This window comes from Protopterus annectens, chromosome 1.part0 (genome assembly GCF_019279795.1).
Source record: "Protopterus annectens isolate FY-2018-M chromosome 1.part0, PAN1.0, whole genome shotgun sequence".
NCBI lineage: Eukaryota > Metazoa > Chordata > Ceratodontiformes > Protopteridae > Protopterus > Protopterus annectens.
Window position 1 is genome coordinate 1,739,357,749 of NC_056725.1, and position 15,598 is coordinate 1,739,373,346.

Genomic DNA, 15,598 nt, shown 5'->3' on the forward strand with positions numbered 1-15,598 from the left:
CTATCTGGGATAAACTTATATTTTTTTTTATCTCTTGAAATAAAGGCAAATGGACCAACAACAAAGGGTCCATTACTTTGCATTTTATTATCGCATAAGTTCATAGGTATGTACTACACTAATGACCACCAGGGCTTTTATAAGCTAAGCCGTGCAACCCAACCCAGTTGTGTCCCTATGTGTCATGGGCATTTATTAAGAGGGGTATGTTATTTAGGAAGTTTCTAAAGGCTATGGGAAGTATGTTAGTTTGGGCATAGTTACTGTCTGCCTCTATCACAGACATGGGGGCCAGATCTTGAGTAAATTTCTGATTTCCCATCCATTGGTCAAGGTTATGCTTAAATTGGCTTAAGGATGGACTATGATTCACATGGGCATGGACTCTGCTTTACCCCATTAATATGTACCTTCTGTCTAACCTCATTTGCAAGATATCTGTCCACATATTTATCCCAGTCTTGTGACCCTCATTTTTTCTAGGCCCCCTTTGTGCATCACTAATTGAAATTACTCATTCCAGTCCCCCAAACCAGGCTCCCTCATGGAACTGCAAAACTGGGATATTATTTTCCTAAACTGCACAAACTTAAAGCCTGGGGGTAGGTACACATTGAATATATTGCTAGTTTAGTACCAATATAAGAACCTCCCCCTCTGTCTCTGTTGTAGCATCCTGTAACAGGAATGGGCAGGTCTCTGCAATCAGTACAGCTTTTCCTCTTTGTCTACTACTGTCTGCTTCTAAAAACCTACTCATCTTCCACTTCCCCTTTAGTAGAGTTTTATGCTCCTCTACATTCAAATGTATTTCTTGGAGTAGACATATTTCTGCTTTTGATAGATCTATATATTTAAATACCCTTCTTTTGGGACTTCCAAGATGGTTGCATATTGAATAACAGCTTAATTCTAGCTCTTCCAGTGTGAAAACAGAAACTCAGCAGAGAAGGCCAGTAGACATATTTTTATGAGTAAATTGCTTTAACTGGCTAGTAAGTATACTGCCTGGATGCCAGAAAAAAAAAGAAATACAGAGGACCTGGAAAAAAATCAGCTACAAAACGTGAGGAAGAAACACTGACTGTGGAAAGTTCTGCAGCTGTTCAGCAATATGCAATGCAACCTCCAGACATGAATTCCAGTAATCTACAGGAAGAAATAAGAAGCTGCAAACAGACCTGGTTAAAATAAAGAAAACACTGATGGAGTATATCAACACAAACAACAAAAGAGTGGAAAAAATGGAACAAGCTTTAAACAACTACTCAGATGAAGTGGCAAAGCTGAAAAACTCAGAGGATGAAATGAAGAAAAGGCTGGCTGAATATGAGACTGCTTGGGAAGAGATGTTTCAAAAAATAATAGAGCTAGAGGAGAGAGCATGTAGGGAAAACCTGAGATTTCCAGCTATACCAGAAAGGCTGGAAGGAACAGACTGCATTACTTTTATGAAAGCACAAATAATCAGTTGGACTGGCATTCCACAGTAGGAGTTGTTAGTTAAAAGGGCACATTGTGTGTATGCTCCAAAACTGGCTATGTGAAAGCAACCTAGACCTTTAATAGTAAGGATACAATCCTACCAGCAGAAGGAGTTGATTCTGACAAAACTGTAGCAGAAGGACAAAGTACTAAAAGTGGGAGACAGCAACACAGTGTTTGTAGAGAATGATTACTCATTGTACACCAGACAGACGAGGAGCAAATTTATTCCACTATCCAGGAAATGTCAAGATGCAGGTGTAAGATTCAAACTGCTGTACCAACTTATCTTCAAGGCATTCTTCCCTGGAGGGACAAAATAATTTTTTGATGAAGTACATACTAAGGAGGAAATACAACAGTTTGTCCAACAAAAAGTAAGCTGTGAAACAGAAGGAGATTCTGCTTCTTGTTCTTCTGGTAATAAAGACCACAGCAGGACTGTACCTGTGAATTCTTTTCAAACTTTTCAATGGAAAATGTTGGAGAAAAGGAAGGGAACATGTGAGTAGACTACAAGAATCAAGAGTGCATTGGAAATTAAACAGAGACAGGATTTTGGAGATCAACAGTAATAAAACCAGTAACTTAATATGGGATTACAATGCAATAATTATATTTGTGAAATATGAAAGAACAAGAAAATCTGGAAATATTGGAATTTTTCAAAATTTGTTGAACTTGTGGGGGACTCTAAAGCATATGTCCTACTTCCTGTCATTAATGTTCAAAAAAGTGCTTTGGGTGGGGACAAGGAGAGAGAAAGTTAACTGTAAGTACATTTTTTCCTTAAATAGCACAAATTTTGTGGCATGTGGTTTAATTTACTTGCTATAAAGTTTTTTCACTTAGTTGTAAGTGTAATGGGGATTGTAAACATGTGTTGCCATTCTTTTTTTCTACTTTTCTTTCTCCCTTCTTCTCTCTTTCATCTTGTTCAGTTTTCAGAAATATAAATACTGTAATATAAAAAAAAGCCTGGTTAAAAACCATTAAAAAAGCAATGTCTTTCAGCTTCTCCCATTAGGGGTCACCACAGCAGATCACTGGTCTGTAGACTGATTGGCAGTGGATTTTTTACAGGGTTGAGTTGCCAGCCTGGCACCCAATCTTCACAGAAGGCACACACACACACATACACACACACACACACACACACACACACACACACACACACACACACACACACACACACACCTACTGCATGTCTTTAAAAGCCACTCAACTGCAGGGAGGACATGCAGACTCCACACAGAAGGTACTCTAGCCAAGAATCAGACCGAAGAACCTCTTGCTGTATGGTGACAATGCTATCCCCTGCACCACCGTGGCTGAGCTGCTTAAAAACCATGATAAAAGAAAAATTAATGTGCTTTTTTTCTCATTCCTGCATGGGGGAATGACTGGATTAAAGCCCTTAGATTGATTTAGTAACAAATTTTAAGAGAGAGCAAGTAAATGAAAAAGAACATTAATATTATGAGGCTTTTTTCTAGCAAATACATGCATGCTTAGTAACAATTCTGCAGCTGGTCTTCATGTTTCCATGGAAACAATCTGATAAAGAGTAACAGGCTACTTGATTCTCATGTCTCCATGGAGACAATCTGATAAGGAGAAACTGGCTACAGTCTGATGGAGAGTGATTGACTAAAAAAAAAAAGAAAAGAGAAATTGCTGAGAGATAATGTTGTTTGAAAGCATTCATTGTTTTTCCAAGGTAGATAATGTTCTCTGAAAGTGTTCAGGGGTTTCCCAAGGTAGTTAATGTTCTCTGAAAACATTCAGGGGTTTTCCCAGGTGAGAGAGCTATAAAGATAAGTCAAAACCAATCAGAACTTAGTAGAAGCACTGGTTGTGCCATGTGTCTTAGCATGGATAACCTTTATTTTAGGTTAACTCAAGTTTGTGAGTATAGCTGTCAGTTTGGGACTTTTGTTCCTATTAGGAGGGTAAAACTTCAATATTTGAAGGGGCACATGAACATAGTTTTTTGCGTTAGTATTAAGTTAACAGGTTTCAGGGGGTATTGGTGGTGGTGTTTTTTGAGGGCATTCAATAAAACAAAATGTTTTATAAGATGTGACATAGGCTCAAATCGATATGACAAGAAACAACTGTATAAAAGTGCAATCTGCCAAACAGTGTATGTCTGTAACAGAAAAGCTGGAAATAGACTTTTAACAAAAAGGGTCTTATACATAAAAAGTTGGAATAATAACTTTTTAATACAATAATGCTTTCATTAATGTCTTTAAATGTAAATGGCCTCACAGATAAATACAAACAAGAAAGAGTATTGAACTATATTAAAAATGTAGAGTACAAATAACTATGTTACAGAAGACACACTTAGAAAGAAGTGAACATGTGAATTTGATAAAGAAAGGTTTTCAGGAAGGTTATTCAGTGGAATACCTGGGACAAAGAAAAATAGAAGTACTTATATTAATTACAAAAAGAGCTCCAATATTGATAGCAGAAGATAAAAAAGATAATAATGTCAGATTTGTAGTGCTAAAGGGCTACTGGCAGATGAGAAGTATTACACTGGCATGTATTTACATGCCACCTAAAACTGCTATAATGGAGCTTAAGAAAATTCTGGGAGAAATAATCTGTTTTCAGCAAGGAATATTACTTATAGGTGGGGACTGGAATTTGGTTTGCAGCAGTGAAGATGTGTCTAAGAGGTCCAGAAGGGAAAATATAACAAAGGAGAGTAGATTTTTAAAGAAATTTATGAAAATATTTGGCATGGAAGATGTGAATTTAGTAATAAGAGTTCAGAGTGAATTTACATGTTATTCCCCAAGATGCAAAAAATGGGCTAGGCTAGACAGAATTTACATTTCACAGGAACATGTGTATTTAATTAAAGGTCTTGATATTCCCTCAATATCTATTTCGGATCATGCACCAATAATAGCTAAAATAAAAGCAGCAGGTAATGAAATAAAAATGAGACATTGGCACTATTCCCCCTATCTGCTCAAAAGAGAGGAATTTAAGGAATGAGTAGTGAAGATTATTCAGGAGCTGTTAGGGAGGATATAAATTTCTTCTGAAAATATAGCAAGGCAGTGGGCTAAAATTAAGGTAGAGGTATGGTTAAGAAGTAGCAAGAATTATTTAGAGGGACTGACAAATGTTAAAATATTGCAGAATAGAGGGAATATCACAGAACAAGAAGAGGATCAACTGCAGCATGCTAGGCAGAAAATAAGGGATTACCTTGATAATATGCACAAGTTTAGAAAGATTGCTGTTAAGCAACTGTTTTTTTTATAATAACGCTAGAGCACAAAAATGTTTAGCATGACTCAAGCAAAAGAAAGTAGAAAGGGCTGTCACCAAATTAGGGAGCCTATAATACAAGAAAGGTAACAAGAGAGCCTGCAAAGGCATTAGAAATATTTTGGAAATTCTATGAGAGTCTCTATAAAGCAGAGAAATATGAAAATCAAGAAAAGATACAAATGGAAATGATTATGGAAGAATTAAATATGCCAAGGTTAGAGGTAGATGAGGCTCAATTACTAATCATTAGGATAGGAGGAGAGGAGATAAAAATTGTGATGTATAACCAATCTTCATGAAAGTCCCCAGGAATAGATGGTATTCCTGTAGAAGTTTGGAAGCTAGGAGGAAAAAAACTGATAAAGATCTGAAAGGTTTTGTTTAACAGTATCATAAGAGGAGGAAAATTACCACCATCCTGGAAGAAAGCAGTGGTAGCTGTAATACCTAAAGAGGGTACAGATATTTCAGATCCAGGTTCATGTAGGCCCATTTCAGTCCTAAATCATGATAATAAAATGTTCATGTCCGTAATGCCTAAAAGAATGGCAAAAGTAATGTCAAAAATGATAGCTATGAATGAATGTGGTTTTGTGAAGGGAAGGCAAACATTTGACAACATTAACAGAACACTGATGATCCAGAGGGAAGCAGAATGTAAGAAAATACCATTGGTGGTGGTAGGTCTTGATGCAGAGAAACATTTGACAAAGTAAGCTGGGACCTTATGAACAGGGCAATGGAAGCATTTGCATTTCCTGAAACAATTATAAGGTTGATTAGGAGGATATATGAAGGATCGGATGTGAAAATTAAAGTGGGTGGGGTCCTCTCTGATAATTTCTGCTTGAGTAGAGGAACCAGGCAAGGATGTCCACTTTCCCCTTTATTACTTGCATTATATTTGGAACCATTGGCAAAGAAAATAAGGGACTCAGAAAGTCAAGGATATAATTGGTATGGTAGTCAAGAAAAGCTGGCTGTATTTGCAGATGATATTATTTTATACCTGACAAAACCAAAAAGACATTACAGTGTTGTGGATCATTTTGAGACAGTGTCATAGCTTTTCTGGATACAAAATTAATGAAGCTAAAGCAAAGGCAATAGTGGTAAATTATGTACCCACACAAGAATTGGTTCAGCAATATCCTTATTTATGGGGACATGATGAAATGAAGTATTTAGGAGTATGGATTAAAAATTATTCTGGTGTGGCACCTAAGGATATGTGGGAAGAGACTAAACAAAATATAATACAAAAACTGAGAAAATGGAAGCTTTGTTATATGGATATGGATATTAAGATACACTCAGTCAAATGTTTGTAGTCCCTTTAGTCTTACACACAAATCAGGCATATTTTTATCAACCATAGGAGAAGTTGTGGATAACAATTAATAAAGAGCTGAAGGACTTCATCTGGGAGAGGAAGACGTCAAGATTCAAGTGGGATAAGCTGACTCTTCCAGTAGAACACGGCGGACTGGGATTACCCAATTTGAAGGGATATTTCAGAACTACACAGTTAAGGCTCCTATATGTAGCACAAGCAGAAAACTATAATTCAAAGTAGAAATGGATGGTGTTGAAACAGGGTGGAAGCTCAAGAAGCAAGGAGGAACTGGGATTTTGGATGCAGGCTTTTAATAAGAATAACAGTAATCATGCAGAATATTATATCAATAAAGTAGCAGAAAGTATTCTAAGAACTAAGCCACCACAAGAATGGAAAAATGAGATTCTACTGATAGGGATGACTACAATTAGGGATATAGACAATAGGCAAGAAGGGGCTGGAATTTATTGGAGAAAACTGGCAAAGAAACCAAGGTATTGGGAGAAAAATAACTGAAGAAGGAAAGATGATAAAATGGGAAGATGCCAGGGATTTATTTGGACTGCAGGTTAGAGAATGCCTTCCCTATGAAGGACTGATATCAGAGTATAGGCAAGTAGAAAGAAATAAGGGGGTCCTAAATGAAAGTCCAGTACTGGTAGAGTTTTCAGTAGAATTTAGAGCAGATGCTGCCATTAAAAATGGAATAATTAGTACAGCATATAAAATATTGCATGATAACTATAAGAATCAATCAGAGGAGGTTAGAAAGGATTGGGAAGAGAGATTGGATAAGAAATTCACAAAGAAACAATGTAAGGATATATGTATGTCTCCCAAATATGCCACAAAATCTGGAATATTTAGTTTTTGCTTTGAAAATGTTTACATAGTTATTTTATACATCAAGTAGACTTCAGAGAATTTTTCCTCAGATAGATAGCAAATGTTGGAGGTGTGATAGGGAAGAAATATGTAATCGGGAACATATTATTATGGGAGTGCAGTGAGTTGTCTGACTTTAAGGATTACCTGTGGGATACGTTGTCAGAAATGTTGGGTGGGCAGATTGGTGTGACGAGGGAGATGATTTTTCTGAGCTAGGATATAGAATCAGAATTGCCTAGACATGGTAAGGCCTTGCTGTCTCTAATTATGGTGACTGCCACACAAGCAACTACAAGAAAACAGAAATCAAAATGTAAACCAACTATATTAGAAGTAGTTAATATAGTAACAGAGATAAAACAACTGGAACTGAGATCTTTAGAAAAAAGTAAGAACAAACTACATAGGAAAAAATCATGGGAATTGTGGGAGCAACACATAGAAGGGGGGGGATGAGGTTTAAAAGAAGGCAGGACTTAAATGAGCTATGTGTTCCTGGAGTGAGAAAAAAAAGGGTAGATTATAAGTGATGTATAATGTTTGCAAGTGGAAGTGTGTCAATATGGTTTGTGATGTAAAATGCTTGCAACTAAGATTGTGTTGGTGCTGTTTCTTTTCATTTGTATAAATGTATGATTGCCTGTGTAATAAGTGACAGTTTAATAAAGATGTTTCTTGTTTAAAAAAGGCAGGAATTTAATAATTTATGTAATATTGCTTAGGTTATATGATATATATCAATATATGTGAAGTATAATGTTTGTTATGTTAACTATCGTGAACTTAAAAATAAAGCAAAGAAACAAGTTAAGCAAGAATGATCCTATAATCCTATAACAAAATAGACTACTACACTGATATTCAAACTAAATACCAAAATAACCCACAAAACTTCTGGTCAGCAATAAACAACATACTCCAAACAGGTAAAACTAGCTCACCCCAACCTACTACTACTAATAATATAGAAAATATAGCTACCCAAGTCAACAAATACTTTACTGAAATCATACTTGCCCTCTCTAACAATCTCCCACCCCTACCTCAACTACTCCTAGTCAAAGAGAAGAGTATAACACCTTCTCCCTATAACCCATCTTAACTATAACAATAAAAAATTGCTTAAGAAACTAAAGCCAACTACCCTAGCTGTAGATAACCTACCAGCAGTATTTCTAGCAATAGCTTATCAAGTTTCAATACTTATCAACAGATCCATACTAGAACACCAAGTCCCCAACCATGTGGAAGACTTCCCACATAATTTCACTTCACAATGGAGGCAGCTCTACAGTGCTTGCTAACTACCGTCCAAATGCCATCTTATCCCCTCTGTCTATGATACTAGAGAGAATTGTACACACACATATCATGCAAAACAAACTACTATCCAATACACAGCATGGCTTTCACTCACATCACAGCTCTACTACTGCTTTATTATCATCACTAACACAATACACCATCACAGAAGTAATCGCAAATATGTATCCTCTTTCTTCTTAGACCTATCTAAAGCCTTTGATATGGTCTTACACAACAAACTCCAAAACACCCTCTCAGAGCTAAAGTTCAGTCAGTCTACTCTTGCTTGGTTCCAGGACTATCTGACTGGACACCAGCAAGCAGTATGATGGCAAAGAAACCTATCTCCCCCTCTTCCTGTGAATCTAGGTGTCCCCCAAGACTCCCTACTAAGCCCCCTTCTTTTCTCATTATTCACAAAAAAACCTCCATACTTCAGTCCCACATGCCTCTATTATTCAGTATGCAGACAACTCCATAGTAATATGTGCAGCTCCTACCATACAAGACCTACAATCACTAACACAAGAGTCCTTCCTAGCAGTTGAAACATGGCTAACAAACACCCACCTCATCCTAAACCCCAATAAAACCAAACTCATGCTATTCCACCCCACTAAAACTACTACACCCCTCCCCTCTTTGAATATTATGCCAACAAACAACACCATCATCACACCCACACTTCTCACTAAACTTCTAGGGATTAAAATGGATAATATCATGAGATTCAACATCCACATATCTCAAACAATAAAAAAGTACACAAAAAAACTATGTACTCTGTATAGAAACAAACTTTACTTCACAAAAAACACAAAAGCCACTATAGCTCAAACCCATTCGATCTTGATTCTACTCTATGCATTACCCATATTCACCAACCTAAGAAAATCTGACCTAACAAAACTGGGGTCATGCTATAACAAGATTGCAAAATTTGCCACAAACTCAACCTTTAGGACGCATCACTGTACAGCACTCAAGCAACTCAACTGGTTAGAGCTTCTTCAACTCCTACTATATAACCAACTAACCATGGTCTGCAACATATGCTACCATAAAGAGAAAACACCTGCCCTGCAAAATCTACTACAACCATACTCTAGTACTAGAAATCTGGGATCTAGTAACAAAACCCTGATAAAAATTAGCAGTGCCAGAAATCAGGCTGGTGAGTCCCTCTATGCCAACTATATAGCTAAAATCTGGAATATGCTACTTCGCAATATAACATCCACAACCACCTCAACTCAGTTCAAATCAATGCTAAAAACTCACCTATCCAAAAAATGGCTATGCCCATGTACCATTCCTGATTAAACTGCCTTTCCCATTGACTATATGCCGACTTAACCGCAATATCTCTACATCTTCTAGCTAAGGTCTTCTGTCATTGTCATCTAAGAAACTCAAATGTAAAATAATATACTGTTTGACAGACTCTTACATAACTGAATATTTCTACTCATGGCTACTTTTGTAAGCCTCTACTTTAATTACAAAAGGTTATCTAATCTTGTTAACTAGGCTTGTTGTTTCGCTACTTTCTTAAGCCTGTATGTTTAGATACTAAGGGTTATCTAATCTTTATTAACTATACTTGTTGTTAAAACATTTCTCTAACTCTTACTGTCTTTAATTGTGTATGTTATAGAAAACTGCACTGAACCTTTGTTCACTATGTATTGTTTTATGTGGAGCTTTTCTCCCTGGGCCTCCACTGAAAAAGGACATGTCAAACTTTCCCAGTAAAGAAATGTAAAATAAAATAAATAAATGTAGTTTGATTACTTTAATATGAATGTAAATTTGCCTATGTCACAAGTGGTAATTTAATAAAGGTGTCTGAGAAAAAAGAAAAGAGAAAAAAGAACAAAATGAAAGAAAAAAAAAATCAGATTAGAATTTTAACTTGATTAGCACACAGCCAATAGAGCTTTTTCACTATGTAAGTAATAAGGATAGATGTTTAGTAATAATTTAATGTTAGGGAGACCGAATGATTATAGAAGTAGTAGAAGAGGTAGGGGGTTAGCTGAGAGATAGGAGATGAAGGAGAGATTAGTGTGAGAAGTTAGATTAAGATGCATTGCAGAAAGATTACGGTGAGAGATATGGTAGAGGTTGATGAACAGAATAGAATTTCATCTATGTATAAGACAGAATACATGAAAAGGGTAATGTAATAAGAAAGGAGGTGTAATGGAGGCTAGAATGAAAGTTGTTAGTGGTTTAGGGACGCTTAAAAGAGGTATGAGATAAGTAAGTAGACTATAGCATAGATGCTATTTGATAGGATAAGGACAGATGTGACGAGACAAGCAGAGTGAAGGGAGACGGGGTCTGGGATAGATTAAGTCTGTTTGCTGTTGCTTAGGCACAAGAACAAATGTGAGAGTTGAGGCAGTAGTCTTTCAATGTAAATTTGAAGGTCTTAATGGATTCAATGGCACTAATATTTGATGGTAGGGTATTTCATAATTTACCAGTGGTATAGCAGTAAAGGCTTTGCCTGGCTCTTTTGGTGGGTTTATTTATAGGCGGGGACTGTAATGTGCTTTGCAACAGTAAAGATGTCTCTGGAGAGCCCAGAAGGGAAAGTATAACAAAGGAGTGTAGACTTTTGAAGAAATTTATGAAAATATCTGGCATAGAAAATGTGAATTGAGTAACAGGAGTTCGGAGTGAATTTTTCATATTATTCCCCAAGATATAAAAACTCGGCTAGGCTAGATAGAATTTACATTTCACAGGAACATGTACATTTAATTGAATGTCTGTCTTGATATGCACCCAATAGCTATTTCAGATCATGTCCTCCCCGCGGTTGGGTGGCCGTTAGAAAGACATGAGTAAATGGGAGTGCCTTCATTGAAGGTTGAACATCGAGCTGGCACCTCGGCGTTCGTCAAAATCTACTGCCAATCATTAGCGGACCAGAGTTCCGCTGTGGCGACCCCTAACCGAGAAAAGCCAAAAGACAACAACAACAACAACAACCAATAATAACTAAAATAAAAACACAGAGTAATGAAATAAAAATGAGACACTGGTGCTTTCCCACCTGTCTGTTAAAAAGAGAGGAATTTAAGGAATGAGTAGTGGAGATTATTCGTGCGCTATTAAAGAAGGTAGAAATTTCTTCTGAAAATATAGCTAGGTAAAGGGATAAAATAAGGTGGAGTTTAAAAATAGGATGGAAATTAAAAAAGGAAGCTATGGTTAAGAAGTAACAATAATTATTTAGGGGGACTGACAAATGTTAAAGGATTGCAGAATAGGGGGAATCTCACAGAACAAGAAGAGGATCAACTGCAGAATGCTAAGCAAAGAATAAGGGATTACCTCTATAATACGCACAAGTTTAGAAAGACTGCTATCAGGCAACTGTTTTTGATAATGACACTACAGCACAAACACGTTTAGCACAACAACTCAGGCAGCAGGAAGTAGAAAGGGCTGTCGCCAAGCTTAGGGTGCCTATAACAAGCAAGGTAACAAAATATTTTGTAGAAATCCTATGAAAGTCTCTATAACGTAGAGAAATATGGAAATAAAGAAAACAGACAAATATAAATGTTTATGGAAGAATTAAATATGTCAAGGTTAGATGTAGATGAGGCTCAATCACTAGTGGTTAGGATAGGAGCAGATGAAATAAAATTGTGAAGTACAGCCAATCTACAGGAAAGTCCCCAGGAATTGATGGTACTCCTGTGGAAGTTTGGAAGCTAGGAAGGAAAAGACTGATAAACCTCTGGAAGGTTTTGTTTAACAATATTTTATGCAGAGTAGAAGTACCAGCATCCTGGAAGAAAGCAGTGGTAGCTGAAAAACCTAAAGAGGGTAAGCACTAGGTAACCTATCTGCCACATAAGGAGTAGTTTCTGGCCCAGAAATTGTAGTTATAGGCAGTTTGGGCAATTTTTCCATCTCTCTCAACTTTCTGATTTAAAAGCCCGCATTTCCACTTGTTACTTTCCTGTAACTAGTCTAGTTCAGATACAGATTCTTAGTTTTAGCACTTGAATTTGCGTATTCGTGCTCAGCACTTGTTCAGAACTTGTTGTAAGCACTAAATAAGCTACAAATTACTACAGCACTCAACCTTCCTCATTACCTAAAGGAAAACAGTTCTGGTACTTACTTTCCTCATTTGCTTAGGGAAAACAGCTCTTGTACTCACTTTCCTCACTTGTCTAGAGGAAAATATTTTTTTATTCAGGCATGTCCAAGGGTCAGCTCCCAGTATTCTCTCCTGTCTATCTGATGAATCTGGGCATCTTGGGGCAATGTAGCAATTGCCTCATGTACACAGACAACTGTCTCCTGCTACCACCCAACACTACAACCTGAGAGAGATGCACTTATCTAGCCAAACTGGAGGTAAAGCTCTCTCCAGTCAAGACTGAACTTGGCAGTCAAGAGGAGAAGGTAAACACTTGCACCCCACCACACTCATCACATAGTCCCACTAAACCTACACCACCAAAATCCACAAATAGAAGCATAAAAACATTCGCAGAGGATCTCAATAATAATCTGCTCAAGCAACAGAGATCTCCAAAGCAGAAACGCAAGCAACCTCCACCCCCCCCAAATGACACATAGCCCACAGACTCAGTGTGCCACTCAACCACAGCCCATAAGGTAAAACAACATACCCAACACACTAGTCATAGGTGACTCTATAGTCAGGCACACTGATGTCCCACTCACCAGGCTAAACAAGGAGAAGGTTGCTGTCAGCTGCCTGTCGGGTGCCAGGATCCACCACATAACCCACGCACTCAGGTCACTCCACAACAAGTACAAATATGACTCTGTCATTGTCCATGTTGGTGTGAATGACCTGAGATGTACCTCCCTGGACTACATGAAAAGAGACATGGAAGAGCTCTCCGATCTTGTAGCCCAGGCAGGTATGACCCTAGCCCTGAGTAGCATCCTGCCATTGCCCAGAATGATACCGCAGTACAAGGACAAAATTATTGACTTCAACAATTGGCTAAGCATCTGGTGTCATTCTAAGGGGATCCTGTATCTGTCTCCCTGGAATGACATGGTCGACAGACTATGATGCTTTGCCAGAGATGGCCTCCACCTGTCACCCCTGGGATTCCGGATACTGGCTAAGACACTTGCTGCCCCTATAGTGCCTTTTTTAGGCAAGGTTCAAATGACAAATTCACCACCATAACAGGAACAGGCAAGTAAAAACTGAGGGTAATGCTACTCAATGCTGGAAGTCTAAATCTCAAAATGCACTCCCTCGAGGCACTCCTTAAAATGGAGAACATCGATATCTGTGCAGTGACTGAGACCTGGTTCAAGGCTGCAGAGAGCACCCCTGCATTACCAGGTTATAACTCATACCACACTTTTTGGCCATCTAACCTGGACCGGAACACTAAAGGCGGAGGCATGTCTATATTCATTAAGGATATCCACACCTCCAGGCTAGTTGCTCAGCATAATGCATCCGAGGTTATCCAAGTGCAACTAACTCTGGGCAAAACTGCAATCCAAATTGTAGCTTCCTACAGATCCTCCACCATGCCCCAGGATTCCCACTTCTCTTTACTTAATATACTGGAAAATATTAGGATTCAACCAAACACCCTAATAATGGGCGATTGCAACTACCCCACCATTAACTGAGAAAACTACTCATGTACCAACTCCTTCACTCAATGCTTTCTGGAATTCATAAATTCCAATGCCCTGGATCAACTTATCCACACCCCCACCAGGGGCAACAATATCCTAGACCTAGTCATTACCAACATGAATGACCAGTGTTCCACACCTGAAATCAACTCCTCATTGGTTAGATCCAACAATAAGCTAATCACCCTAGATATCCACATCCTGCCCTCACCCCCCATTAAGGAAACCATGGTAAAACATTTCTTCAAAGCCACCTTCATGCTTTTTAAGACAGAAGTGGCGAACTTCATGACACCCATGCAGATGGAGAATACAGTTACAACTGCTGAATCCTACACAAATGCACTCTATAAGCACTTACACAAGTGCATGGATCGTGCTATCCCAAACAGAACCAAGATGCTATCCTCCAAAAAAAGGAAGCCAATCTGGTGGTTCCCTGTCATAAACAAACTCTACAACAGAAGGAAGAAACTGTTGCAAAAGAGAGTAAAATCCCATGAGTGGAGGAGCTCCCTGGTCAGCATCAGTAAGAAGCTGAGATCCCTTATAAGATCCGCCAAAGCTAGCTATGAAAACAAAATTGCCACTGATTCCAGGGACAACCACAAAACATTCTATAGCTATGTCAAGAATCTCAATGGCAACACCCAGATCTGCTCTGAGATACAGCACAAAGGCACGAAAATTACAGAACCAACTGATATTGCCAACATCCTGGCAGATAGGTTCAGTACCAACTTTACCCCCCCCCCCCTCACACCCTAAAGGGCCCATATCTATACAGGAAGAATGCAGAGTCCCTGTAATCACAACTATGCAGGTAAAAGCTGCACTCTCTAAAGCCAAAAACACAGCATCCATGGGACCGGACAACATCCCAGGCTGCGTTTTACATGAACTTCAGAATGAACTGGCTCCCCACCTAAGCACCATGTTCAATCATAGCCTCATGTCAGGCTTTGTGCCCACTGAATGGTGCACAGCAACAGTTATCCCACTCCACAAAGGGGGAGCCACCACTGGTCCCAGGAACTATCGCCCTATTAGCCTGACAAGAGTGATCTGTAAGGCCCTGGAATGTATCATCATGGAACTCATAAAGAAAGACATTGGTAACCTCCAAACTCTGGACCCCACCCAGTTCGGGTTTGTGAAAGGCAGATCATGCCTCCTGAACCTGATCGACTTCTTTGAGGCAGTCACCAAAGCCGTAGACAAGGATAAGGTGGTTCACACAGCCTAGTTTGACCTCGCCAAGGCTTTCGACAGCATCCCCCATTCTGGAATTTATAGCTAAATTCACTAAACTATGTATAAATCCCTACATCACAAGATTGGTTGCCAACTGGCTCACTGACAGAACCCACACTGTAAAAGTTGCAGACTCCAAATCTGACTTCAAGCCAGTGACAAGTGGAGTACCACAGGGTTCAGTCCTGGGACCTCTCCTGTTTGGTATCTACATCTCTGAAGTACAGGCTAACACAGATGGCCTTTGGCTAAAAAAGTTTGCAGATGACTGCAAACTAGGAGCCATAGTCGAGTCCCCAAATGACGAGGACATCCTACAGAAGTGTCTTACTGAGACAGATGCCTGATGTCAGA